Source organism: Mesocricetus auratus, unplaced genomic scaffold (genome assembly GCF_017639785.1).
Source record: "Mesocricetus auratus isolate SY011 unplaced genomic scaffold, BCM_Maur_2.0 Super-Scaffold_6730, whole genome shotgun sequence".
In the NCBI taxonomy this organism is placed as follows: domain Eukaryota; kingdom Metazoa; phylum Chordata; class Mammalia; order Rodentia; family Cricetidae; genus Mesocricetus; species Mesocricetus auratus.
The window spans coordinates 118,037,829-118,065,021 of record NW_024429184.1 but is presented as its reverse complement, the minus strand read 5'-3'; the positions used below and the strand labels follow the sequence as shown (position 1 = coordinate 118,065,021).

At 41.9% G+C, this 27,193-nt stretch overlaps 2 pseudogenes; one reads left to right on the top strand and one right to left on the bottom strand.

Annotated features, from left to right (window-relative positions):
• The window catches only part of LOC121139027, a 75,531-nt pseudogene extending 54,186 nt beyond the window's left edge, over positions 1-21,345 (top strand).
• Positions 21,346-23,022: 1,677 nt separating this feature from the next.
• On the bottom strand, positions 23,023-26,979 carry LOC101840354 (annotated as a pseudogene).
• Positions 26,980-27,193: the final 214 nt, after the last annotated feature.

Below are 27,193 nucleotides of genomic sequence, written 5' to 3'. Positions count from 1 at the left end.
ACTTGCCAAAACTAAATCAAGAACAGATAAATAATCTAAACAGACCTATAACCCCTAATGAAATAGAAGCAGTCATCAAAAGTCTCCCAAACAAAAAAAGCCCAGGCCCAGATGGCTTCAGTGCAGAATTCTACCAGAAATTCAAAGAAGAGCTCATTCCAATACTCGTCAAAGTATTCCACACTATAGAAGCAGGAGGCTCACTGCCAAACTCTTTCTACGAGGCTACAATTACCTTGATACCCAAGCCACACAAAGACACAACTAAGAAAGAGAACTATAGACCAATTTCCCTCATGAACATTGATGCAAAAATACTCAATAAAATACTTGCAAACCGGATTCAAGAACACATCAGAAAAATCATCCACCATGATCAAGTAGGCTTCATTCCAGGAATGCAGGGATGGTTCAACATTAGAAAATCTATCAATGTAATCCACCATATTAACAATCTGCGAAAGAAAAACCACATGATCATCTCACTAGATGCTGAAAAAGCCTTTGACAAAATCCAGCACCCCTTCATGATAAAGGTCCTAGAGAGATCAGGGATAACAGGAACGTACCTGAATATAATAAAAGCAATATACAGTAAACCAACAGCTAACATCAAACTAAATGGAGAGAAACTCAATGCAATTCCTCTAAAATCAGGAACAAGACAAGGCTGTCCACTCTCTCCATATCTCTTCAATATTGTACTTGAAGTTCTAGCTACAGCAATAAGACAACAAAAGGAGATAAAGGGGATACAAATAGGAAAAGAAGAAGTCAAACTTTCATTATTTGCAGATGATATGATAGTTTACATAAGTGACCCAAAAAACTCCGCAAGGTTACTCCTAGAGCTGATAAACACCTTCAGCAATGTGGCAGGATACAAGGTAAACTCAAAAAAATCAGTGGCCCTATTATATACAGATGATGAAGTGACTGAGAAAGAAATCAGAGAAACATCACCTTTTACAATAGCCAAAAACAGCATCAAATATCTGGGGATAATGTTAACCAAGGAAGTGAAAGACCTGTATATCAAGAACTTTGTGTCTTTGAAGAAAGAAATCAAAGAAGATACCAGAAAATGGAAAGATCTCCCATGCTCTTGGATTGGTAGGATCAACATAATAAAAATGGCAATCTTGCCAAAAGCAGTCTATAGATTCAATGCAATCCCTATCAAAATTCCATCACAATTCTTCAAGGACCTGTAAAGAACATTAATCAACTTTATATGGAAAAAAAAGGCCCAGGATAGCCAAAACATCCCTATACAATAAAGGAACTTCAGGAGGCATGACCATACCTGACTTCAAGCTCTATTATAGAGCTATAGTCCTGAAAACAGCTTGGTATTGGCACAAAAATAGGCAGGTAGACCAATGGAACCGAATCGAAAGCCCTAATTTTAACCCACACACCTATGAACACCTGATTTTTGACAAAGAAGCTAAAACTGTACAGTGGAAAAAAGAAAGCATCTTCAACAAATGGTGCTGGCATAACTGGGTACTGGTATGCAGAAGACTGCAGATAGATCCATGTTTATCGCCTTGTACAAAACTTAAGTCCAAATGGATCAAAGATCTCAACATACATCCAGCCACACTGAAACTTTTAGAAGAGAAAGTGGGAGATACTCTTCAAAGAGTTGGTACAGGAGACCACTTCCTAAACATAACACCAGTGGCACAGGCACTGAGATCAACAATTAACAAATGGGACATTCTGAAACTAAAAAGCTTCTGTAAGGCAAAGGACACAATCAAAAAGACAAAAAGGCAGGCCACAGAATGGGAAAAGATATTCACTAACCCTACATCTGACAGAGGGCTAATCTCCAAAATTTACAAAGAACTCAAGAAACAAGTCTCCAAAACACCAAAGGATTCACTTGAAAGGTGGGGTACAGAGCTAAATAGAGAATTCTTAGTAGAGGAGGCTAAAATGGCCAAGAGACACTTAAGAAAGTGCTCAACATCCTTAACCATCAGGGAAATGCAAATCAAAACAACTCTGAGATACCATCTTACTCCTGTCAGAATGGCTAGAATCAAAAACACCGAAGACAATTTATGCTGGAGGGGATGTGGAGAGAGAGGAACACTCCTCCACTGCTGGTGGGAATGCCGACTCATACAGCCTCTTTGGAAATCAGTATGGAGATTCCTCAGGAAAATGGGAATTAATCTACCACTAGACCCAGCAATTCCACTCTTAGGCATTTATCCAAATGAGGCAGGTTCATACAACAAGGGCATCTGCTCCACTATGTTCATAGCAGCATTGTTTGTAATAGCCAGAACCTGGAAGCAACCTAGATGCCCCTCAACTGAAGAGTGGATAGAGAAAATGTGGTACATTTACACAATGGAGTATTACTCAGCAGAAAAAAACAATGGAATCTTGAAATTCGCAGGGAAATGGATAGCACTGGAAGAAACCATCCTGAGTGAGGTAACCCAGTCGCAAAAAGACAAACATGGTATGTACTCACTCATATATGGATTTTAGATATGGATCAGGATAGTGCCAGTCTGCACTTCCACAGATAGAGAGTCTGGGAAACAGGAAAGAACCTAAAAGATATGCATATATGCATAGTACCCAAGAGAAGAGGATGGAGACAAGATCCTCTGAATGGATGGGGAACAGGGCGAGGGGGGTAGTGGGACCTGGGAAGAATAGAGGGGGTAAAGAGGAAGGGAGTTGGTCATGGGGGAACAGGAAGTTGAGGGGGTGGGGGTAGAATAGGGGGAAGAGGGAATCATAGGATCGAAGACAGATCAGGCACCAGAGTGACCTCGAGTGATCTAAAGGTATAACATCAATTGGCAAGCTAAGCAATAGTGGAAGGACCACCTCGAATGCCCATTCCTGATAATGAACTTGATGTCTATAACTATCCGGGAGCCTACATCCTGGGACTGATGGAAGCAGAGGCAAACACACAACTAAGCACTGAACTGAACCCAAGGAACCCAGTGACAGAGAGAGAGGAATGATGAGCAAATTGGCAAAGAATGGGCTGGCAAAACCAGCAGAGACAGCTGATCTGAACAGGGGAGTGCTCTTGGACCCCAGACCGACAGTGGGGAGGCCAGAATGGGACTGATCTGGACCCCCCAAATGTGAGTGTCAGTGAGAAGGCCTGGACAACCTATGGGGCTCTGAGCTGTGGATCAGTGTCTATCCCTGGTATACAATCTGTCTTCATGTGCCTATAGCACAAAGAGAGATGCTCTCTCAGCCTGGACTCTTAGGGGAGTGCCTTGACCCTACCAAGAGTAAAATGATAGACTCTAGACATCCCCTATGTGGAAGGATTTGGCAATAGGGTGGGAGGGAGGGTGGAAGGGGAGTGCGGGAGGAGGGGAGGGAGAGGGAACTGGGATTGACATGTAAAACAAGCTATTTAAAATTAAAATAAAAAATAATGTAAATCATCAATTACACCTGAAAAAAAAATAAAATTCTCACTACCTTTTAAAAAAAAATTATTTCATGAAGATGATAGACACCCTCAAAGAAGAAACGAGGAAATCCCTTAAAGAAATAGAAGAAAAAACAAACAGAAAATCCATTAAATGAGGGAAAAATTCAAGAAATAAACAAATCTCTCAAAGAAACTAAAGATCACCAAAAAAAACAAAAACAAAAAAATGAAGGAAACAACTCAAACAGTTGAAGGATTGAAAGCTGAAGTAGAAACGATAAAGAAAACACAGAACGAAGGGATGCTGGAAATAGAAAAGCTGGGTAAACGATCAGGAACTACAGATGCAAGTGTCACCAATAGAATACAAGAGATAGAAGAGAAAATCTCAGGTGTTGAAGACTCATTATAGGATATAGAGTCGTCAACCAAAGAAAATCTCAAAACCAACAAATCCTTAACACAAAATATCCAGGAAATATGGGACACCGTGAAAATACAGAAGAAGGTGAAGAAATACAGCTCAAAGGTACAGAAAACATATTCAACAAAATCATAGAAGAAAACTTCCCTAACCTAAAAAAGGAAAGGCTTATGAAAATACAAGAATCTTACAGAACACCAAATAGGCTTGACCAGAAAAAGAAGTCACCACGCCGTATAATAATCAAAACATCAAACCTACAGAGTAAAGAGAAAATATTAAGAACAGCTAAAGAAAAAGGCCAAGTAACATACAAAGGCAGACCTATCCGAATTACACCTGACTTCTCAATGGAAACGATGAAAGCCAGAAGATCCTGGACAGATGTCCTACAAAAACTACAGGAACAAGGATGCCAGCCCAGCAAAGCTATCAATTACCATAGATGGAGAAAACAAAATACTCCATGACAAAGCCAGATTTAAACAACACGTATCCGTGAATCCAGCTCTACAGAAAGTGCTAGAAGGAAAACCTAGATCCAAGGAAGATAACTACACTCACAACGACACAGGCAATATATAATCACACTTTACAAAACACCAAAAGAAAAAGGGAGGAGACACATAACTTCACTGCCAATAAATCAAGCACAAACAAGAATCATCAATCAATGGTCATTAATATCCCTAAATGTCAACGGCCTCAACTTGCCTATAAAAAGACACAGACTAGCAGAATGGATACGAAGGCAGAACCCTTCCTTCTGCTGCATACAAGAAACACATCTCAACATCAAAGACAGACGTTATCTCAGAGTAAAGGGTTGGGAAAAGATCTTCCAATCAAACGGTCCCAAGAAACAAGCAGGTGTAGCAATCCTAATATCTAACAAACTAGACTTCAAATTAAAATCAATCAAAAGAGATGAAGAAGGACACTACATATTCATCAAAGGAAAAGTCCATCAAGATGAAGTCTCAAATTTAAACATCTATGCCCCAAATACAAAGGCACCTATATTCGTGAAAGAAACATTATTAAAGCTCAAAATGCGCCTAAAATCTCACACACTAATAGTAGGAGTCTTCAACACTCCACTCTCACCGCTAGACAGGACCTACAGACAGAAACTTAACAAAGAAACAAAAGAACTAATAGAAGTTATGACCCAACTGGGTTTAACAGACATCTATAGAACATTCCAACCAAATACAAAGGGATATACCTTCTTCTCGGCGCCACATGGAACCTTCTCTAAAATTGACCACATAATAGGAAACATTTCAAATCTCCACAGATACAAAAAAATTGGAATAACTCCTTGTATCTTATCAGACCACCATGCATTAAAGTTAGAATTCAACAATAACACAAATCGCAGAAACCCTACAAACTCATGGAAATTGAACAATGCACAATTGCACCATCCCTGGGTAAAGGAAGAAATAAAAAATGAAATTAAAGGCTTCCTGGAATTCAATAAGAATGAAGACACAACATACGCAAACTTATGGGACACATTGAAAGCAGTGCTGAGAGGGAAGTTCATAGGACTAAGTGCCCACATGAAGAAACTGGAGAACTGTCATACTAGAGAATTAATATCACAACTGAACGTTCTAGAAAAAAAGAGGCAAACTCACCAGGAGGAGCAGACGCCAGGAAATGGTCTTGGAGTTTGTCTTTCCCTCAAAATTGTATGTCTTGCTGATCTTCTCCCACATAATACACTCTTGTTTTATTCTCTTTTGATCTTCCACACAAACTTGCTTCATAGTCACTCTGATCTTTTACAGGCATAAATATGTGAACAAACCAATGAAGAATCTGGCCTGAGGCTCTCAAGACATAACTCTTACATTGCAGCAAAGGGATATAAAATCAATTAGAGCATATTAAATTGGCGCTAAACTCATACCCCCATTTGAAGATATGTATAAATAACTTGGATTTTTAATCCCTTATTCTGGAAACGTGATTTATCTATGCTAAAATTACCTTATATGCATTCTTCTATGTTTACATCATATTATACAATCACCACTAAGAAAGTCACAAAAAATGTCATTGATGTCAAGAGCTCTTCAACACATTCAGATGGGGACAGTGTCATAAAAGGCTATTGAAGCAGAAAAAGAGCAGTGACATGTTGAGGTCATACACAAGTCATAGTGTTGAGGTCATATTCAAGTCATAATGAACTTGTACAAGATGTAAAAATACAGACTTAAATAAACTAAAATGTGATCAGAGTGGCAGTAACGCTTAAACTTGTGTGAATAAAGCAAAATAACTGATTGATGATAACAAAATAATGAGATAACAGTGACATGAAAGTGGACAGTAACACATTTTGATTATCCTCTTGCTAGAGATGTCCTTGCTTCTTCAGTACAAAGAACATATGAACTCATTAAACAAAAGCTAGTTTTGTTTCAACAATATAAATGAGATGAGATTGAAAATGTAAAAAACAAAAATATTGCATTACCTGTGAATTTTTTACTGTCCTATGACTGTAATGAGATTCCATGAATAAAGGAACTTGTGAAAAGAATCATATATGTCAGGACTTACCGATTCAGAGGGTATGTTGATGTTCATCATGGCAGGGAGGTTGGCAGATACGGCACTGGAGTAGTAACTGAGAGCTTACATCCTGATTCACAGGAGGAGGGGAGAGAGAGAGAGAGAGAGAGAGAGAGAGAGAGAGAGAGAGAGAGAGAGAGAGAGAGACTGGGCCTGACATGGGCAAAAGAACCTCTCACACCATGCTCCCTCACCTGAGACATATCTACTCCAACAAGGCCACACTTCCTACTCCTTCCCAAACAGTTCCACTAACTGGAGACCAAGCATTCAATGTATGAGCTCACTGGGTCATTCTCATCCAAACCACCACAGAATGAAATAGTTTCCTTTATTTAGCCAGTTTAAAAAAATTGTGCAACACTCCTTCATAAGTCTAAGAAACTGTGTTTGACAGATGATAATAATAGTGTAGCTTTCTTTAGATGACAAAACAACCAGCTTAAATATTATAAAAAGTGATGCCTGCTTTAAGAGCCTCCTGTGAAATAAAATTATAGTGAAAGAACATACGAAATAGGCTTACAAAATAACTATTGAAGCTTGGTGAACGGTACATGCTCAAAACTTTTCTAAAATCGGAAGATTTTAGAGACATGAAGAACACCTGATATGAGAAACACTGCTTTCTCTTCCCATTTCTCCTCACAAGCATTGCAAAAACTGTGAGACAGTGACTTCTCAGGATACAGCAGAGAACAGGCAAATATGAATGAATGATCTCATCATCCAGGCCCTGCATTAACAAGTGTGAAAAGCTCTACTCTTGATCTTGTCAAGCAATAAATGTCTTATCAATTCCTCCAGTTTAACAGACATTCTATCACAGCCAGTTACCACTGATACCATGTTATATAAAATTATTTTATTGCCATCTTAAGTTATTTACTTTTAATTAAACAAGTAACTATATACCCATTGAAGCAGTATATTGTGTGCTCACTGAGACACAAATAGTAGAACGGAATAAAGGGCACAGCTCATGCTTCTCTTTCATGTCCCCGTCTCTCTTTTTCTAAGAGGCTATTACACATAGTTCTAATTATGTGGGTTTAAAAGTTACATGAGCAGCTCTATCTTAGATGGTTTATGTGTAAGGACTTCTTAGTGAGTTTATGTGATGATGTCTATTTTTACCATCATGTGTGACATAATCCCTTTGGGACACGGAATTTTGTTCTCCTTTCACCTCTATTTCTCCAGACACTCAGTAAACACTCATTTGTAGGTGACGTTGATGGTGATAATAACAGCTGGATTCACGGCAACTTTTCCTAATTGCACTCAAACTAAACTCCAGGTCTGCAAATATTTTACCTTCCCCACCCCACAGAAAACTAACAATAGAGCACCACCAACCACAGGGGCACAAAATAGGAGCTGAAGGGACTGACATTCTGAAGACATTTTCCAGTGAGGTAAACAGTCAAAGCTGAGAACATGTGAACAGCAGGACACAGGAAAGAGGCATCCATCTTCACATTTCAAGTCATTGGGCTGGGCTCGGCAGAGTTCTCCAGGGAAGTAAACTGTCAATGCTGAGAACATGTGAACAGCGGGGCACAGGGAAGAGGCATCCATCTTCACATTTCAAGTCATTGGGCTGGGCTCAGCAGAGTTACTTCTGAAATTTACTAAAGAGAAATCTGCAGTAACTGATGAGCCATCCATAGGGCTGCATTTGGTGAGGAGAGAGGGCATATGTGTCCATGTACTCCGGATCTAGCTACCTTCCTAGCCTTGCCTCTCTTGTCATTTTTAGAATGCAAAAAAAATTGAATATGAGGAGGAACCAGATTCTGTGCTGTGTTCTGAACAGTTTCCAGCAATTTGAGCCCTTAGAACATGTTTAAGGAAAAACAAGATTTTTGCATTGGACTGGAGGGAATAGAACTTCCCCTTCATTTGCTAAAATGAGAATATCTTTTATTCACCAAAAGCTATTCTTTTGCTGACCAATTTAGCAAAAGAATAAAGAACTCCCCCCACTCGTGCATAGAAGGGACCTGTTCTTAAACAATTGAATGGTAATTAAGGACACATGTAGTAGCAGTGAGCCAGTTTGTAAAAGTAATTTTCTGGACAGAAACATATTTTCAGAATGTAGGACCTTGACTGGAAGCAGCCCTGCCCACGTTCAGTAGGGAATATTTGTAGTTGGACCAGGTGCATATAAGAGGAACAGAAAATTTTCTGATTGCATATGCCTAAGTCTCTAAGTGGGCAGAGGGGATGGTACTGTCTCCTGAATTCTTTAAGATCTAGAGTCTGCCTCACTAAAAGAAAAACAAGGTTTGTAAAATTTCACTTGACTCTGATACAATAGTTCTTGAGATTCAGATGAAAAGTAGATGTAACTGATAAAGTAAGCTGTATATGGTTACCGCAAAAGACTGCAAAAAAACACCTCTAGTGTCCCCAAAAGAGTCAAATCATCGGAGCAGCAGAGTAGCATGCAGTGGGTAAAGAAGGGCAGTCTTTTCATCATCCTAGGACAAGCCAAGTGTACAGTAATCTCACAAAATGGTAAGTGTGGTGGGATGCTGGCTTCCCAGCAAAGCACTGTAAATACAATAGCACATTTTAAGTAACTTCACGTGCAGGGCAGGAATTGGGGGACCCATCTTCAAAATGCAGTTATTCATAGTTTCTCATCTTGGACTGTTAAAGTATTTTAAATTAAGACCCATTTCAGCATTTATTAAATTTGAGATTCACTAAGCAGGCCAAATTTCACCTTTAGAATGACTTTTTTAATACCAACTTCCAAGTCTTGAAAAGGAAGACAGTGCTGTCTAGGCTGACAGTCCCTAAACACACAAACAAAATAAAGCAAGTTACAATGTATATGAAAAAATACACTACTTTTCCTTAGACCGTCAATTCATAAATATTTGAAATGGTAAGCTGCTAATGTAAAATGAAAGGACTAGAGCTGAAACCACAAGGGAATGACTACAATTTAGAGGAATACAGTCAAACTAATGAGACTGTAAACAAGAAGCTTAGTTGAATGACAAACATTATAAACCATCCACAGTGAAGGCTGGTTTACATGCTGTGCTCCATTTGTGTCAGTAGCTGTCATATGCGTGAAATGTATGGATGTTTCACCCAACAGCACATTTCCATAGGGAATGAAAGTGTAGGAAAAAGGGTAACCATGGCACCACCGCTGGTTAAAAACTGTTGGGAATGATGATCCAGTCAGAGAAAGAATACTACAGGTCTCCAGGGGAAATTTAACCTAATCCCTAAAACCATTTGCTGTCCTGTATTCTGTTACTTCTCAATTATTCTGAAAGTGCACTCCCTCAGTAGCTGGAGAAATTTTAGTGTGTGAAGGCAAAATAATTTCTCTTTCTCAAGAATATAACAAAATCTTCAAAATCTCTCCAGCATTAACAAGAGTGAATCAATCTAAAAGAGAATTAGAACTTATGCCTTAAAGGTATGTAAAAGACAAGAGCCCAGTGTTTCAGGTGAGATCTAGAGAACTATTCTCTAGCCACATAGAGGAGAGGCAATGGTCTGAGGTTTGGCGGCTTGGAGGTAGAGGTGAGAGCTAGTGGCTGGCACCTCTACTTTTCTGGCCTACACCTTAAAGCTTGGACCCCAGTATCTGTCGCTGGGTCTTTTATTTTTCGAGTTACACCTTTTAATATTGTTTAAATGAAAGTAATACAATATTCGCCAAAGAAACATTACTAAAGCTCAAACTGCACATAAAATCTCACACACTAATAGTAGGAAACTTCAACACTCCACTCTCACCGCTAGACAGGACCTCCAGACAGAAACTTAACAAAGAAACAAAAGAATTAATAGCAGTTATGACCCAACTGGGTTTAACAGACATCTATAGAACATTCCACCCAAACACAAAGGGATATACCTTCCTCTCAGTGTCACATGGAACCTTCTCTAAAATTGACCACATAATAGGAAACAGAAAATCTCCACAGATACAAAAAATTGGAATAATCCCCTGTATTTCATCAGACCACCATGCATTAAAATTTGAATTCAACAATAACAAAAATCACAGAAACCCTACAAACTCATGGAAATTGAACAATACACAATTGTACCATCCCTGGGTAAAGGAGGAAATAAAAAAGAAATTAAAGACTTCCTGGAATTCAACATACCCAAACTTATGGGACACTCTGAAATCAATACTGAAAGGAAAGTTCATAGCACTAAGTGCCCACATGAAGAAACTGGAGAACAGTCACACTAGAGAATTAATAGCACAGCTGAATGTTCTTAAAAAAAGAAGCAAAGTCACCCAGGAGGAGCAGAAGCCAGGAAATAATCAAATTGAGGGCTGAAATCAATCAAGTAGAAACCAGGAAAACATTGAGAAGAATCAATGAAACAAAGAGTTGGTTCTTTGAAAAAATCAACAAAAATAGACAAACCTCTGTCCAAACTAACCAAAAGACAGAGTGAGAGCATGCTAATTAACAAAATCAGAAATGAAAAGGGGGACATAACAATGGACACTGAGGAAATCCAGAGGATCATCAGGGCATACTTTGAAAATCTGTACTCCACAAAATTTGAAGATTTAAAGGAAATGGACAATTTCCTGGATAGATATCACTTGCCAAAACTAAATCAAGAAGAGATAAACAATCTAAACAGACCTATAACCCTTAATGAAATAGAAGCAGTCATCAAAAGTCCCACAACCAAAAAAAAGCCCAGGCCCAGATGGCTTCAGTGCAGAATTCTACCAGAAATTCAAAGAAGAGCTAATTCCAATACTCCTCAAAGTATTCCACACAATAGAAGCTGTTTGCAGTTTGCTTCACGCCACTTCTTTCATCGTCTTCTGCTAGAAATTCATCTTCAAGACTAGAGATTCTCTGTTTCTCATCTGAAAGTTCTGCCCAGTTAAGAGGCTCCTTGACTCTACTCTTAGGAGTACAAAGGTACACAGTACCCCACTCTAAGACTACCAACTGCATAGCACACTACAGGCATTGACTACTTCTATTTAAAGGGTTTGTTAGAAATTTATTTTCTGACTTTGGTTTGTTTGGGGGGAGGGATGTTTGGTTTTCCCAATATAACCAGATAGTCTCACTTTATTCTTAAAAGTTGGTTCTATTGGTTTCTTTGCTTATGACTTTAGCATAATGTTTACTGACTCTTTGGGAGTTACACATCATGCACTCCAATCCCACTCATTTCCCAGTCCCTCCATGTCCACTTTTCACCCTTGCAGCATCCCCATCGGCTCCACCAAAGTAAAATTATAAAAGAAATAAAGATACGAGCCCCTCCAAGACCCCAACCCCAGCGAGTCCAGCTTGAGGTGAGATTGGGTCTCCAGCGGGGACCGCCCCCCCATCACCCATCCCCCTTGATCTTCCAGGTCGCTCCAGGCATCCAGAAGACCCACCCACACAGGAAAGACATCAGCCCCTCCAAGACCCCAACCCCAGCGAGTACAGCTTCAGGAGACCTGCCCACCCAGCAAAGAAGTCAACAATTCCAAGACCCCAACCCCAGTGAGACTAGCTTCAGGAAAGACATCAGTCCTACCAGGACCCAAACTCCGTGTCAGGATCCCCAGCTTCAGCTGCAGGAAGGAAGGAGACCAGTGGAGATGGAAAGACCCCACCAGCACCCACTGAAAGAAGAGATGGGAAGAAGACAGAATAAGAGATCACTCAGCAATAGAAACACCAACATGACCCCACCAGAATCCAGGGATCCAACACCAGCAAGACCCGAAAAGCACTACATAGACGAAGAAGAGGAGACAGACCTTAAAAATTATTTCATGAAGATGATGGAGAACCTCAAAGAAGAAACGAGGAAATCCCTTAAAGAAATAGAAGAAAAAACAAACAAAAAAATCCATGAAATGGGGGAAAAATTCAAGAAATAAACAAATCTCTCAAAGAATCAAAAGAGCACCAAGAAAGAACAACAAAAAAAAAATTAAGGAAACAACTCAAACAGTTGAAGGATTGAAAGCTGAAATAGAAACGATAAAGAAAACACAGAATGAAGGAATGCTGGAAATAGAAAAGCTGGGTAAATGATCAGGAACTACAGATGCAAGTATCACCTATAGAATACAAGAGATAGAAGAGAGAATCTCAGGTGTTGAAGACTCATTATAGGATATAGAGTCGTCAACCAAAGAAAATCTCAAAACCAACAAATCCTTAACACAAAATATCCAGGAAATATGGGACACCGTGAAGAGGCCAAACCTGAGAATAATAGGTATAGAAGAAGGTGAAGAACTTCAACTTAAAGGTACAGAAAACATATTCAACAAAATCATAGAAGAAAACTTCCCTAACCTAAAGAAAGATATGCCTAGGAAAGTACAAGAATCTTACAGAACACCAAATAGGCTGGACCAGAAAAAGAAGTCACCTCGCCATATAATAATCAAAACATCAAACCTACAGAGTAAAGAGAAAATATTAAGAGCAGCTAAAGAAAAAGGCCAAGTAACATACAAAGGCAGACCTACCCGAATTACACCTGACTTCTCAATGGAAACGATGAAAGCCAGAAGATCCTGGACAGATGTCCTACAAACGCTAAGGGAACAAGGATGCCAGCCCAGACTACTATAGCCAGCAAAGCTCTCAATTACCATAGATGGAGAAAACAAAATATTCCATGACAAAGCCAGATTTAAAAAATACGTATCCATGAATCCAGCTCTACAGAAAATGCTAGAAGGAAAACCTAGAGCCAAGGATGATAGCTACATTCACAAAGACACAGGCAATATATAATCACACTTTACAAAAAAGAACCAAAAGAAAAAGGGAGGAGAAACTACACAAAATATCTTCACTAACAATAAATCAAGCACAAACAAGGATCACCAATCAATGGTCATTAATATCCCTCAATGTCATCGGCCTCAACTTGCCTATAAAAAGACACAGACTAGCAGAGTGGATACGAAGACAGAACCCTTCCTTCTCCTGCATACAAGAAACATATCTCAACATCAAAGACAGACGTTATCTCAGAGTAAAGGGTTGGGAAAAGAACTTCCAATCAAACGGTCCCAAGAAACAAGCGGGTGTAGCAATCCTAATATCTAACAAATTAGACTTCAAATTAAAATCAATCAAAAGAGATGAAGAAGGATACTTCATATTCATCAAAGGAAAAGTACATCAAGACGAAGTCTCAATTTTAAACATCTATGCCCCAAATACAAAGGCACCTACATTCGTGAAAGAAACATTGCTAAAGCTCAAAATGCACATAAAATCTCACACACTAATAGTAGGAGACTTCAACACTCCACTCTCACCGCTAGACAGGACCTACAGACAGAAACTTCACAAAGAAACAAAAGAACTAATAGAAGTTATGACCCAACTGGGTTTAACAGACATCTATAGAACATTCCACCCAAATACAAAGGGATATACCTTCTTCTCGGCACCACATGGAACCTTCTCTAAAATTGACCACATAATAGGAAACATAGCAAATCTCCACAGATACAAAAAAATTGGAATAACCCCCTGCATCTTATCAGACCACCATGCATTAACATTAGAATTCAACAATAACACAAATCGCAGAAACCCTACAAACTCATGGAAATTGAACAATGCACAATTGCACCATCCCTGGGTAAAGGAACAAATAAAAAAGAAATTAAAGACTTCCTCGATTTCAATGAGAATGAAGACACAACATACACAAACTTATAGGACACTTTGAAAGCAGTGCTGAGAGGAAAGTTTATAGCACTAAGTGCCCACATGAAAAAACTGGAGAACAGTCATACTAGAGAATTAATAGCACAGCTGAATGTTCTAGAACAAAAAGAAGCAAACTCCCCCAGGAGGAGCAGACGCCAGGAAATAATCAAATTGAGGGCTGAAATCAATCAAGTAGAAACCAGGAAAACACTGAGAAGAATCAATGAAACAAAGAGTTGGTTCTTTGAGAAAATCAACAAAATAGATAAACCTCTGCCCAAACTAACCAAAAGACAGAGGGAGAGCATGCTAATAAACAAAATCAGGGATGAAAAAGGGGACATAACAACAGACTCTGAGGAAATCCAGAAAATCATCAGGGCATACTTTGAAAATCTGTACTCCACAAAATTTGAAGATTTAAAGGAAATGGACAATTATCCTGGATAGATATCACTTGCCAAAACTAAATCAAGAACAGATAAACAATCTAAATGGACCTATAACCCCTAATGAAATAGAAGCAGTCATCAAAAGTCTCCCAAACAAAAAAAGCCCAGGCCCAGATGGCTTCAGTGCAGAATTCTACCAGAAATTCAAAGAAGAGCTAATTCCAATACTCCTCAAAGTATTCCACACAATAGAAGCAGGAGGCTCACTGCCAAACTCTTTCTATGAGGCTACAATTACCTTGATACCCAAGCCACACAAAGACACAACTAAGAAAGAGAACTATAGACCAATTTCCCTCATGAACATCGATGCAAAAATACTCAATAAAATACTTGCAAACCGGATTCAAGAACACATCAGAAAAATCATCCACCATGATCAAGTAGGCTTCATCCCAGGAATGCAGGGATGGTTCAACATTAGAAAATCTACCAATGTAATCCACCATATTAACAACCTGCGAAAGAAAAACCACATGATCATCTCACTAGATGCCTTTGACAAAATCCAGCACCCCTTCATGATAAAGGTCCTAGAGAGATCAGGGATAACAGGAACGTACCTGAATATAATAAAAGCAATATACAGTAAACCAACAGCTAACATCAAACTAAATGGAGAGAAACTCAATGCAATTCCTCTAAAATCAGGAACAAGACAAGGCTCTCCACTCTCTCCATATCTCTTCAATATTGTACTTGAAGTTCTAGCTACAGCAATAAGACAACAAAAGGAGATAAAGGGGATACAAATAGGAAAAGAAGAAGTCAAACTTTCACTATTTGCAGATGATATGATAGTTTACATAAGTGGCCCAAAAAACTCCGCAAGGTTACTCCTAGAGCTGATAAACACCTTCAGCAATGTGGCAGGATACAAGGTAAACTCAAAAAAATCAGTGGCCCTATTATATACAGATGATGAAGTGACTGAGAAAGAAATCAGAGAAACATCACCTTTTACAATAGCCAAAAACAGCATCAAATATCTGGGGATAATGTTAACCAAGGAAATTCAAGACCTGTATATCAAGAACTTTGTGTCTTTAAAGAAAGAAATCAAAGAAGATACCAGAAAATGGAAAGATCTCCCATGCTCTTGGATTGGTAGGATCAACATAATAAAAATGGCAATCTTGCCAAAAGCAGTCTATAGATTCAATGCAATCCCTATCAAAATTCCATCACAATTCTTCAAGGAACTGGAAAGAACATTAATCAACTTTATATGGAAAAACAAAAGGCCCAGGACAGCTAAAACATCCCTATACAATAAAGGAACTTCAGGAGGCACCACCATACCTGACTTCAAGCTCTATTGTAGAGCTATAGTCCTGAAAACAGCTTGGTATTGGCATAAAATAGGCAGGTAGACCAATGGAACCGAATCAAAAGCCCTAATTTTAACCCACACACCTATGAACACCTGATTTTTGACAAAGAAGCTAAAACTGTACAGTGGAAAAAAGAAAGCATCTTCAACAAATGGTGCTGGCATAACTGGGTACTGGTATGCAGAAGACTGCAGATAGATCCATGTTTATCGCCTTGTACAAAACTTAAGTCCAAATGGATCAAAGATCTCAACATACATCCAGCCACACTGAAACTTTTAGAAGAGAAAGTGGGAGATACTCTTCAATGAGTTGGTACAGGCACTGAGATCGACAATTAACAAATGGGACCTTCTGAAACTAAAAAGCTTCTGTAAGGCAAAGGACACAGTCAAAAAGACAAAAAGGCAGGCCACAGAATGGGAAAAGATACTCACTAACCCTACATCTGACAGAGGGCTAATCTCCAAAATTTACAAGGAACTCAAGAAACAAGTCTCCAAAACACCAAAGGATCCAATTAAAAGGTGGGGTACAGAGCTAAATAGAGAATTCTCAGTAGAGGAGGCTAAAATGGCCAAGAGACACTTAAGAAAGTGCTCAACATCCTTAGCCATCAGGGAAATGCAAATCAAAACAACTCTGAGATACCATCTTACTCCTGTCAGAATGGCTAAAATCAAAAACACCGAAGACAATTAATGCTGGAGAGGATGTGGAGAGAGAGGAACACTCCTCCACTGCTGGTGGGAGTGCCGACTCATATAGCCTCTTTGGAAATCAGTATGGAGATTCCTCAGGAAAATGGGAATTAATCTACCACTAGACCCAGCAATTCCACTCTTAGGCATTTATCCAAATGAGGCAGGTTCATACAACAAGGGCATCTGCTCCACTATGTTCATAGCAGCATTGTTTGTAATAGCCAGAACCTGGAAGCAACCTAGATGCCCCTCAACTGAAGAGTGGATAGAGAAAATGTGGTACATTTACACAATGGAGTATTACTCAGCAGAAAAAAACAATGGAATCTTGAAATTCGCAGGGAAATGGATAGCACTGGAAGAAACCATCCTGAGTGAGGTAACCCAGTCGCAAAAAGACAAACATGGTATGTACTCACTCATATATGGATTTTAGATATGGATCAGGATAGTGCCAGTCTGCACTTCCACAGATAGAGAGTCTGGGAAACAGGAAAGAACCTAAAAGATATGCATATATGCATAGTACCCAAGAGAAGAGGATGGAGACAAGATCCTCTGAATGGATGGGGAACACGGCGAGGGGTGGGGGGTAGTGGGACCCGGGAAGAATAGAGGGGGTAAAGAGGAAGGGAGTTGGTCATGGGGGAACAGGAAGTTGAGGGGGTGGAGGTAGAATAGGGGGAAGAGGGAATCATAGGATCGAAGACAGATCAGGCACCAGAGTGACCTCGAGTGATCTAAAGGTATAACATCAATTGGCAAGCTAAGCAATAGTGGAGGGACCACCTCGAATGCCCATTCCTGATAATGAACTTGATGTCTATAACCATCAGGGAGCCTTCATCCTGTGACTGATGGAAGCAGAGGCAAACACACAACTAATCACTGAACTGAACCCAAGGAACCCAGTGACAGAGAGAGAGGAGTGATGAGCAAATTGGCAAAGAATGGGCTGGCAAAACCAGCAGAGACAGCTGATCTGAACAGGGGAGAGCTCTTGGACCCCAGACCGACAGTGGGGAGGCCAGCATGGGACTGATTTGGACCCCCCAAATGTGAGTGTCAGCGAGAAGGCCTGGGCAACCTATGGGGCCCTGAGCTGTGGATCAGTGTTTATCCCTGGTATACAAACTGTCTTCATGTGCCTATAGCACAAAGAGAGATGCTCTCTCAGCCTGGACTCTTAGGGGAGTGCCTTGACCCTACCAAGAGTAAAATGACAGACTCTAGATATCCCCTATGTGGAAGGATTTGGCAATAGGGTGGGAGGCGGGGGAAGGGGAGTGCGGGAAGAGGGTAGGGAGATGGAACTGGGATTGACATGTAAAACAAGCTATTTAAAATTAAAATAAAAAATGATAAAAAAAGAAGTCAAACTTTCACTATTTGCAGATGATATGATAGTTTACATAAGTGGCCCAAAAAACTCCGCAAGGTTACTCCTAGAGCTGATAAACACCTTCAGCAATGTGGCAGGATACAAGGTAAACTCAAAAAAAAAACAGTGGCCCTATTATATACAGATGATGAAGTGACTGAGAAAGAAATCAGAGAAACATCACCCTTTACAATAGCCAAAAACAGCATCAAATATCTGGGGATAATGTTAACCAAGGAAATTCAAGACCTGTATATCAAGAACTTTGTGTCTTTAAAGAAAGAAATCAAAGAAGATACCAGAAAATGGAAAGATCTCCCATGCTCTTGGATTGGTAGGATCAACATAATCAAAATGGCAATCTTGCCAAAAGCAGTCTATAGATTCAATGCAATCCCTATCAAAATTCCATCACAATTCTTCAAGGAACTGGAAAGAACATTAATCAACTTTATATGGAAAAACAAAAGGCCCAGGACAGCTAAAACATCCCTATACAATAAAGGAACTTCAGGAGGCACCACCATACCTGACTTCAAGCTCTATTGTAGAGCTATAGTCCTGAAAACAGCTTGGTATTGGCAAAAAAATAGGCAGGTAGACCAATGGAACCGAATCAAAAGCCCTAATTTTAACCCACACACCTATGAACACCTGATTTTTGACAAAGAAGCTAAAACTGTACAGTGGAAAAAAGAAAGCATCTTCAACAAATGGTGCTGGCATAACTGGGTACTGGTATGCAGAAGACTGCAGATAGATCCATGTTTATCGCCTTGTACAAAACTTAAGTCCAAATGGATCAAAGATCTCAACATACATCCAGCCACACTGAAACTTTTAGAAGAGAAAGTGGGAGATACTCTTCAATGAGTTGGTACAGGAGACCACTTCCTAAACATAACACCAGTGGCACAGGCACTGAGATCGACAATTAACAAATGGGACCTTCTGAAACTAAAAAGCTTCTGTAAGGCAAAGGACACAGTCAAAAAGACAAAAAGGCAGGCCACAGAATGGGAAAAGATACTCACTAACCCTACATCTGACAGAGGGCTAATCTCCAAAATTTACAAGGAACTCAAGAAACAAGTCTCCAAAACACCAAAGGATCCAATTAAAAGGTGGGGTACAGAGCTAAATAGAGAATTCTCAGTAGAGGAGGCTAAAATGGCCAAGAGACACTTAAGAAAGTGCTCAACATCCTTAGCCATCAGGGAAATGCAAATCAAAACAACTCTGAGATACCATCTTACTCCTGTCAGAATGGCTAAAATCAAAAACACCGAAGACAATTAATGCTGGAGAGGATGTGGAGAGAGAGGAACACTCCTCCACTGCTGGTGGGAGTGCCGACTCATATAGCCTCTTTGGAAATCAGTATGGAGATTCCTCAGGAAAATGGGAATTAATCTACCACTAGACCCAGCAATTCCACTCTTAGGCATTTATCCAAATGAGGCAGGTTCATACAACAAGGGCATCTGCTCCACTATGTTCATAGCAGCATTGTTTGTAATAGCCAGAACCTGGAAGCAACCTAGATGCCCCTCAACTGAAGAGTGGATAGAGAAAATGTGGTACATTTACACAATGGAGTATTACTCAGCAGAAAAAAACAATGGAATCTTGAAATTCGCAGGGAAATGGATAGCACTGGAAGAAACCATCCTGAGTGAGGTAACCCAGTCGCAAAAAGACAAACATGGTATGTACTCACTCATATATGGATTTTAGACATGGATCAGGATAGTGCCAGTCTGCACTTCCACAGATAGAGAGTCTGGGAAACAGAAAAGAACCTAAAAGATATGCATATATGCATAGTACCCAAGAGAAGAGGATGGAGACAAGATCCCCTGAATGGATGGGGAACACGACGAGGGGTGGGGGGGAATGGGACCTGGAAGAAGAGAGGGGGTGAAGAGGAAGAGAGTTGGTCATGGGGGAACAGGAAGTTGAGGGAGTGGGGGTAGAATAGGGGGAAGAGGGAATCATAGGATCGAAGACAGATCAGGCACCAGAGTGACCTCGAGTGATCTAAAGGGATAACACCAATTGGCAAGCTAAGCAATAGTGGAGGGACCACCTCGAATGCCCATTCCTGATAATGAACTTGATGTCTATAACCATCCGGGAGACTTCATCCTGTGACTGATGGAAGCAGAGGCAAACACACAGTTAATCACTGAACTGAACCCAAGGAACCCAGTGACAGAGAGAGAGGAGTGATGAGCAAATTGGCAAAGAATGGGCTGGCAAAACCAGCAGAGACAGCTGATCTGAACAGGGGAGAGCTCTTGGACCCCAGACCGACAGTGGGGAGGCCAGCATGGGACTGATTTGGACCCCCCAAATGTGAGTGTCAGCGAGAAGGCCTGGGCAACCTATGGGGCCCTGAGCTGTGGATCAGTGTCTATCCCTGGTATACAAACAGTCTTCGTGTGCCTATAGCACAAAGAGGCATGCTCTCTCAGCCTGGACTCTTAGGGGAGTGCCTTGACCCTACCCAGAGTAAAATGACAGACTCTAGATATCCCCTATGTGGAAGGATTTGGCAATAGTGTGGGAGGGTGGGGGGGAAGGGGAGTGCGGGAGGAGGGGAGGGAGAGGGAACTGGATTGACATGTAAAACAAGCTATTTAAAATTAAAATAAAAAATGATAAAAAAAAGAAAATTAGAATGAGCTGAAATTATATATCTTTTTATAATCTTTAAAACTTTATTAAAATTAGATTGCAAATAAATACTTTGTTTGCATTTTAAAATAGAGTTAGCATTTTATAATAAAAACATTTATTTTAGACAAAAAAAAGAAATAAAGATACAAATAAAAACATTGACGAAAAGTAAACAAAACAACAATAAAAAACAGACAAAACACAATGTTCCTCCATCTTTCCCATCTGTCCATCAACTCTACATTAGAATTAATGGCACTGGGAGCTGCAGTGTGTCACATGCACCCTTTTGTCCAATCAGCTTTACTTGCAAGTGTTCAAGGCAATGTGTCATTGGTCAGGCCCATGGTTCTCTTCTACCCACCCAAGTTGAGTGACAATGCTCAGGTATGTGGCTGTCCTCCATCTACCCAATTTCCTTATGTTTTCTAAAAAATGGATTAATTTCCTAAGGTGTATCATACTCTATTTCCATCTTACTAATTTTCGTAACATCTACTGTTTCCTTTTTTAATTTAACGTCATTTCTGAACAGGATGTGGTGATACTGATGGTACTACACTGGAGAGGGGAAGAGAATAAAGGGTTCAAGGACAGCCTTGGACACATAGCCATTCTGAGGTCAGCCTAAGCTATATGAAGTTAAAATAAAATCTATATTATTGAGGGAATGTGTTTTTTTCTTTTCTGAGCTCTGAAGAGAGACAGGTAGAGGGAGAAAAGGCTTCCTATAAAGCATATCTGCTTGTTTTGTTGTCATTTGATTTGGCTCATCTATTGGTTGCATTCATTGTGTTTTCTTATTTTCCAGGGAATTTTCTTCCTTCTTATACTGTCTTTCTTGAGTGCTCATCAGTGCTTGTCTATAATTAATTGGGCTTCTTTCCTTCACGAGACTCACTTCCTATAAGGACAATCTGGTAAATGGGAGAGAAGACGAATCAGTTCTTGGTTTATTTGTGCTGCAGTAGCAGGGTACCAGAGGCTAGCATTATAGAAGGAATGTGATCCTTACAGCTCTGCAGAGTGAGTCCAGGACTAAGATGCTGTCAAGCTTGGCTCTTGAGGCAAGACTGTCCCCCACCCCCCGATACTACCTTGAACACCAGAAGTAAAGAGCATCGCAGCCTATAGTAGACAAAGTCAGACAGCAGAGATACACTCCCTGTTGCAAACTTTTTTGTAAGGGAACTTAAACTTGGTCTTGAGTCTTGGCCTAATCAGTTCCCAAAGGCTACATTCTGTTACATTAGGGACTGTGTTCAAGCATGAATTTTGGTAGAGCCAGCAGCATTCCAATACAGTCATCCACTGTCAATGTCTTAGTTGTGAGTGGGGCTAGTCTACTTTTCCCTCACACTTCTGAACCAAACACATGGAGCTTTTCCTCACACAAACTAAAATCCAACTCTCAAGACAATTTAACTCATCTCTGACACAAACTACCCATTTTAGCATAGATCTCCAAGGTGAAGGAGCCCAGTATCACAAAGACTGCCCACCTCACAAAAATTCTACATTTCCATGACCCCATATCAGCCTTATTAATTTGCCAGGATTGCTCACAGAACTCAGAAAAAATCCTTTTGTTTACATTTATTGCTTCATTATAAAGAATACAACTTCAGACGAGCAGAATGGAAAGGATGCATGGAGCCAGGAATGAGGGTTGAATACCACACAGTCCTTCCATGCCCTTTCTGAGCAGCCCACCCACACAGAACTTTAAAATGTTCACCAGCAGAGGCTCTACGGTGCTACCTACAACACTATATAATAGTCTCCTTGGGTAGGCATGAGCACTCTAATCCCTGTCCACTAGCAATTAGCTCACACTCCAGCTCCTGTCCCCAACTCAGAGACTGATTAGTGGTTGGAGTTAAAACTTCCAAACTACTAATTATGTCTTGGGCATTCTGCTAGCTACCAATAAATCTCTCTAGCTACAAAAGACAGTCTTACTAATCAATATAATCAAAATAAATTAGGAAAAAACATGACAGCAATCAGGAAACCCACTATGTATTTTTATGGTAGTGCACTGTGACTGGTTTTATTTCTGTTAATCTCTGACCACTTAGGATCACTTTTGTGTGTTCATGGACACCCCCAAATATCTCTCATGTCTCAGGCTGCTTCCTCTATAGGGTTAAATGTTTACTGACTGTTCTTTGTGTCCTACCAATTCTGGCAAACCTCACCCCCACTTTCATCCCTGTGCCTGTCACCCTGCACACTGACATGCCATGCTATCCTTCACCAGCTCGGATTTCATTGTATGTGCAGACTGTGATCAGTCTCCTCTTTATCAAAGGAATGGGAAGTTGTATCCCTGGCCCCAGGCTTTCTCACCTCGTTCCCAGCTTAAGCTACTCCTCTATACAGAATGCCTGCTCTCTGTGTTCTCTGTGGGTAATGCTTGCTGAAGAGCAAAAAAGGTACTGGATGAGTAGCGACTGACGCTGTGTCTGAGGGCTTAGCTCCTGAGCCCCCACTGCTGCCCTTGCCCCAACTCAGTCGCCGTCCCAGTGCAGAGCTGGTTGTTGGATTCCATGGAACCAGGCTTGGTGATCTTGGTGTCAATGGGACGGCTGCCTTTGCTAATGAGGACAGTATTCCAGCCACCATCATCCACAAGTGGAAGGCCATGGCTGATGGGCAGGGCTGGAGGGCGACCCTGACAGTTGTCGCTGCCTTTGGGCATGAGTTGCTGCACTTTGATGTGTTCTCGGGGCTCTTCCATCTCAGGGACCCTGATCCCCTCAGCGTGGTGCCCAATTGCTCTGCTGCAGACCCAGTACATCCTGCAACATAAAACGGATTGGAGATGAGTTCTTCCTTTCTTTAATGGTTGAATTTGGTTGAAATACTGATCCATTCGAGGCTTGGCTTTTGCAAAGTCCAGGTCTTTGCCAATAGTGAGGAGGTGACAGAGGCACTACAGGGACTCTTCATCATGGTTCCTAAGCAGTTTGACCACACAGTCATGCATTATTGCTTCAGTTAACATCTTCAGCTTGAATAACTCTCCAGTGACTGTGATGTTCCCTAAAGAGCGCCATCGAACTGTGTCCTGGCCTCTCCCAGCTCTTCCTTCAGGCGACCCCGTTCTTCTGCTGCAGCGGCTTCATCCATCTCGTTTTGCTTTTTTTCAAAAACTTCAACATTTTTGTCTTTCTCAGATTCCTTCTGGCGTCGATTTAACAATGGTTTTCGAAAACTCACAGTCACTGTTGGCTTTTCAGCGCCATGAGTCAATGGCACATGTTGGCCTAAGCCACAGAGAAACTGGGCTCTGAAATGGCTTTCTCAAAGATGAGGTCAGTAACTCCTGTGAGGCGTTCCTCGGTGTCAGTGGCCGGCTGTGTCACCTGCTTCATCAGCTGCTGGAACATCTGGGGCGTCAGCTTGTTCCGGATGGAGCGCACCCTGCGGAACAGGTCCTGGGTTTTCTTCCATTAGCATCCTCTTCCCCTCGATCCTCATCAGCAGCTGTCCGTTTGCTACTGGGTTTTCAAGTCTTCTCAGCCTTGTTCAGTTTTATGTCTTCAGTCATTATCACGGATGAAATGATCTTCCACGTTTCCTTTCTTGGGCCCTGCTGAGATCGCCTGGGTCCCAGGCCAGCCTGCAGCCCTTGGTGCCCACAGCTGTTGAGGGTTGGTCGGCCAAGTTTGGCAAAGGATGGAGTAAATCTGGGCCACAGTTTATGCCAGGTAGTCTGGAGTGATCCAGTTGCTGAAGTGGTGTTTTATTGACCTTGTCCAGGACCACATCGGTGATATGGGGCAGTGTTTCTGGTTTCTGCACCTGGCAAAGATAAACTGAGAGCCCAGAAAGAAGTCCCTGTCATAGCACTTCCTCTCCTCAAGGTTCAGAGGCTTCTCCTGATCTCACTTGTATTCGTACTTCTCTTCCCCAGGCTGGATGTTCTCAGCACTGTGAATTTTGTCTTCCTTAGACTCCTGGGTTTCATCTGCTTCCTCAGGCTGTGAGGGCGTGGTGCTGCCCTCTGACTGGGTTTGGGGTACTGCCTGTGGGAGGCTGATTCTCTACCTCCTTGGGTCCTCCTCCATGAAGACACTCAGAAAGTCACCCTTCCTATTTTGCTCTTTAATTTTCTGCCTCCTCTTTGGCTGAGGCCACCTCTAAATTCTGACACAATTGGGCTGGGACAGGGGCGCTGTCAAGGAGGAGGTCCTCGGCCCCCTTTCCCTCTCAGCTTCCCTGCCTTCTTCTTCCTCTATTTCTTCCTCCTGAGCAGGAGAAGGCTCTGAAGGAGACACAGGTGTTGTGGCACAAAGAATGGTGCCTTGTGCCATGGATGAAGAAACCTCCCTGGCTGGTTCCTCTGGCTCACTGACTGGGCTTAAGTCCACTGGTGGTGGCAAGAGGGCTCCATTAAGCAGTTCCTCAGGTTGGGTAGTTGGAGCAATGGGCACAGGCGACTCAGAAGCACAAGCTGAAAGAGGAGGAGAAGCTGGCTCTATGCTTGACTCCACCTCTGGCTTCAGATCCTCGGATGGGACCATGCCATTGGGCTCATGAGTTTCTGCCCGATGAGGCGCCAGGGCCGTGGAAACCTGGAGAGGACTGGAAGAGAACTCAGATTCTGGAATGGGTCTGCTGACTGTCACTTCTGCTTCCAGTATGGGTTGAGCAATAGTGGAATCTGGAAACAGGCAATATGGTTCTCCAGTTTCACAAGAGATGGGAGTGGATTCTTCTACAGACATTTGTGTAGGAGTGAATCCCACAAAGCTATCTGCCCAACAGGGCAGGGTCAAGGTAGAGATAAAAGGAAGTGAAAGGAAAAGGGGCTTCCCTTTTCTCCTGGAAGCCAGCCACGCTTCTAACTCCTGGTCTGTGCGACTCTCTCTCTCTCTCTCTCTGGTAAATAAATATATTGTTTTCCCTATATAGCTTCGAGTATCGTTATACATTTGTATCATCGCCACTGTCATAGTGTCCCCAGGAATAGAGAGGATTCCAAGATTAGACTCAGATCCGGATTCCAAAATTGAGGTTGGTGATGGGATTGGAAAAGGAGATGAAGGCTGAGATTCTGTGCCAGGGCTGTGCTCTGGACCAGCCAGTCCTCGCTGACCCCCAATGGCTGCTCCCTGTGATCGGTCATCTGGCCGGATAATGGCAGCAACCTGAGGCGACTCCCCATTAGGCTGAGGCTCCAAAACGCCTCCCCAGACGGAGTGGATGTAGAGGCAGTGTGAGCGACAGACATGATCTCATCTGTGATATCCTTCCCTCCTTGGTTTGGGTCTCAGATTCGGATAGTTTTGCGCTCCTTCTTAGGAGCAATCTGGGGTGGTTGTTCATCAGAACTGGGGCAGGAGCCACACTAGCAGGAAACTGCTGCACATCTTGGGCTGAATAATAGGCACCAGCGTAGATCCCAAACTCAGTAGGGCTTGCACCCGGGGCTCCTGGCTGCACAGGGTACTGCAATGTTGGGACAACATATGTAGAACGCCCCTGTCCAGGGATATACTAGGCTCCTTGGGAGGCTGAAAAGGTGATCTGAGAAGGGATCATCATTATTTGTGACCCAGAAGGGTAGACATGGGCAGCTGGGCCAGGACGGGCAGGGACTGCACTGTACTCGGGAGTCTGCACTGCTCGTGGGCGGGACCCGGCTAGAGTAGAGGCGCTGGCTGGGCTGAGAAGGCCTGTTCATTTGTGGCTTGCTAAACACCACCTGTGCAATCTGCCGGGGGAAACGCTAGCTGTGGGAGTCCAGGGGACCAGGCAGGTGGGGGCCTGGGGCTGAGAAAACCAAGTCTATTTACAGGAGACCCTGGAAGGGAAAAGGAGCAGGGAGATACGTGCTGACCGGGACGTCCTTGAACAAATGGCACAGAGCAAGCAAAGCCTTCTGCTCTAAGCCTGCTCTCACGGGACCCCTGCCTGCTGTCCACATGGGTAGGCACGTGCTAGATCACTTTAGAGCTGACACAAGTCACTGTGACTTCAAGTTAACCAATGAGGGTGTCTTGATTGGTGTGTCAATCTGATCGGCTCAGATCTGTACCTGTCACCTGTCACCAATCAGGTCGCAGATAGGGATGCACAGACAGCACGAGCTGAGTGGTCCACAGGCAGTTGGTGCCAGTCTTGCGAGTGAAGGCAGAGCGTTCACTTCGCTGACACCAGTGCCAGTGGCAGTGCGCACAGACAGTGCTTTCTTAAGCCGCAAATTGGAAGATGGTTTTATGATCATCAGAAGCAACACCAGGTACAGCCTCATTGGCTGCTGTCTTCCAAGGATATTTTGTCTTCATGGAACCCAGAATGCTCTCTTTGTCAAAAACACTTTGGAGTGCGGATTGGGCCACACTGGACATTGTTCCTATTGGCTGACTCGTCAGGAACCCCAGCCTGGATTCCAAACTACCCAGTTCTCTGTCTCTTTTGTCTAAAGAGTCTGTGGTGGCTGAGACACACAGGCTCCTTCTCAGAAT